Consider the following 3,190-nt stretch of genomic DNA (forward strand, 5'->3'; position numbering starts at 1 on the left):
CAGGCATGTTTCTTAACCTCTCTGCACCTCATGTTCTCATCTGTAAAGTTGGCTTAAGAATAGTAAGCCTATACTTCATAGAGCTGTGAGAGGAAAGTGAATTTTGTGTAAAGCACGGAGAGTAGTGCCCGGCACATAGTAAGCACTGCGTAACTGTTAGCTTTTACTACTGTTGTTGTCATCGTTATTACCATCAGCATCATTGTGCAGTCAACCTCATTAAGTTTTATCAGGTAAAACATAAAAAGCAAACACAACTGATACAAACTATTTTTTGGTTTTTGTTTTTTTTTTTAAGAATTTTCGTAACTTTTCAGCCTGGATATTTCCTGAGCAGCCACTCTTGGAAGCAGTGGATATGGTGGAGGTCATTTTGATCAACAGAAAGAAGAAAGTGTGGGATTATAATTATGATGATGAAAGTGACAACGACAATGAAGCAGCCCCCAGGACAAGTGCTGGGGGCTACACCATGCATGGACTAACAGGCAGGCTTCTGAGTCAGGCCCCTGCCTCCTCAGCTGGGACCTCTGAGGAGTCCCAGTTTGTGGACCCAGACTCTGAGGAGCTGCCTGAATTACCCGACGCTGATGCTGAGCCCCTCATGGTGCTGGGGCCCTGCCCCTGGCAGTCAGAACACACAAGTGGGTCTTATGAGAGGAGAGAAAGTCCACTCCAGGACCCCTTTCCTGATGAGGACAGTAGCTCCCTTGAGGGGTCTGGAGACAAAATTATCTTCAATGTGGATTTAAACTCTGTGTTTATAAGAGTCCTCAATGACGACCCAGAAGAAGCCCCTCTGATGTCATTATCTCTTCCAGAAGAGAAAGACAACTTAGAGGATCCCAATGAAACGGAATCAAGCCTTCTGGTGACCACAGGGGAAGGGACACAGCCACCCTACGCTGGCCCCTCTTCAGAAAGCCTGTGTCCTGAAGATGCTCCATCAGATAAAAGTGACACTTGTGAGTCGGATGTTGACCTCAGGGATGGTTATATAATGAGATGACTCCAAAACTATTTAAAGAACTTGGACAAATACCTGCGGGGTTCTCGCTCCTTGAACCCTAACTTGCTGCTTTGTGGTCTGCAAGTATTTTCTGAGGGAAGGAGTAGGAAACTGTAGAGTCTGCCCTTTTCTTCCTGGTAACATCATCTATGCAGATTCCCAGCCAGGACATTGTCAACACATTCAAAGCACTTTGAAGGGAGCATGCTCTGCCCATTCCCTTTAATGCACTTTCGATGTATCTGCATCATGTTTCCCAGGGAGTAAAGTGCCCTGTGGTTTTCAGGGGTGGTCCAAGGCCTTGTTATATTTCTGGGAAATAATTAAATTGGGCCAGGGTGGGAGGGTGGAGAGAAGAGGAAAACAGTGAGCAGGAGAAGTCAGCTGTGTTAGTAAGTGGAGACCCTGAGCTCAGCAGGCTCAAGGAAAGAGCAGCACAGCAGGCAGAAAGAGGGGAGGGAGGGCAGCTAGACAGAAAGGAGGGGGACACATGAGATAGAAGGGAAGGGCCAGCAAAGTTTCATTGAATGGGCCCTGAGCACCTCTCAGATGTCATATTCTCTCTCCTCTACTCAGAATTCCACTCGCAGTCCCTTGGCTAGCCCTACCCCGTTTGAGTGGGAAAGACAGACATATACATGCATAACTCTAGTGTCAGGCAGGAGGAAGCATTTCATGGGGGAGAGGGATAAAATTTCAGTGCCATATTTTAAGATTAAAAAAGAGAACAAAAGCAAAAGGGCTTTAGGGTCTTAAGAAGAAATATTGCATGCAAGTCCCAGAAATTCTATTTGACAATTTCAGAAGTGCTATGGGTGCTGATTCCAAATGTCTTCCAAGTGATTACAGTCCCCAGGAATCTGGGGGAAAAAAATAAGGTTCTAGAATGTAGCAAACAGTACAAGGCCTGGGACTCAGAGGGCTGACTGCCAGCATGTCACTGTGTGACGTTGGGCATTTGCTTAGCCTCTCTGAGCCTTGTTTTTTTCATTTTTGAAATAAGAGGACTGGACCAGGTAATCTCCAAGATCCTATGAATCTAGGGGAGGTATTAGAAAATGTACGGGAATAAAGAGTCAGGTAGAAGTGCTGCAGCCCTGAGGCTCCCAGGAAGAATGGGAGATACAGGACCCTCCCATCTCACTCCCCTCACCTCAAAAGCCAGTTTCTCAGACCTTTCTCCTAGGCCCATTCAAAAGGGGAAAAACAAAAATTATCAGTCCTAGTTCAAGGACTTTGAATAGATTATTTGCATATTTGCTCTGAAGTTACTCAAAAGGCGAAGACTGTGAGGAGGGAAGGCCTTATTTAATAATCTAATGCAATTCCACTGGAAAGAGGCCTTGTCATGTACATAATCCATTTCTCTGCCCCCTGAATGCATCTATCATATTTTGAAACATTTCCAGATTGATCTTTTGGTATAACCTCTCTAAGGCTCTGTGTGTGTGTATTTTTTTAAATTTTGTATAATGGAGGTTGGAAAAGGGTAATATAAAAATACTTTTTAAATAGAAACTTGGTGTGGTATTCAGAGTTGCTTCTCGTTAGAAAGTGTATGTATATTGCAGGTACGGGTTTCTGGGGCTTCTGCTGGCATCTCTATCTCTAGGATTGCACCAGCTCCCTCTAACTCCAAGCAGTGACCTGTAGGAGCCTAGGGAGCATTTCCCCTCCCTCTGCTCCAGTTGACGTGGGGAATCCTATCGTGGGGAATCCTATCGTTACCCAATACATGGGCCTGCTCCGGGTTTTCCAGCCTCACCACTGCACAAGTTTACAAGGAAATTAAAACTTACTCAGCAGTCCTTGAAAGCAATTGGTTACTGCGAAATAAATAATTTGGTTTTGTGTTGTTTATCGCTGGAGTTGGGGTGTAAAGAAGTCCCTCTCAAACTGGGCTTGCAATAGAATGCTTTTAACCCACCTTCTGTGCGGGGAGAGGGTATTTGAAGGCCATGCCGGTTCACTGGAGAAAACTTGGGGACTACCGAACAGTATAAACAAAAACGACCACCACCCACAATCCCACCATCCAGATCAAATCCTCGAACTGGCGTTTCCGTGCATCTATTTAACATGGGGGACCTGCCAAGCCGTGACCCTGGCTTCTTGGGCGGGGTGCGCCAGGCGCGGGAAGTCCCCGGGCCTGCTGCCCGGCCCAGGCGGAGTGACGGTACA

At 46.1% G+C, this 3,190-nt stretch overlaps 1 pseudogene; it reads left to right on the top strand.

The window, feature by feature from the left end:
• Nucleotides 1-298: 298 nt before the first annotated feature.
• LOC103584179 lies at nucleotides 299-2,841 on the top strand (annotated as a pseudogene).
• The last annotated feature ends 349 nt before the right edge of the window (nucleotides 2,842-3,190 follow it).

The sequence above is a fragment of the Galeopterus variegatus genome, unplaced genomic scaffold (assembly GCF_000696425.1).
Source record: "Galeopterus variegatus unplaced genomic scaffold, G_variegatus-3.0.2 Scaffold46138, whole genome shotgun sequence".
NCBI lineage: Eukaryota > Metazoa > Chordata > Mammalia > Dermoptera > Cynocephalidae > Galeopterus > Galeopterus variegatus.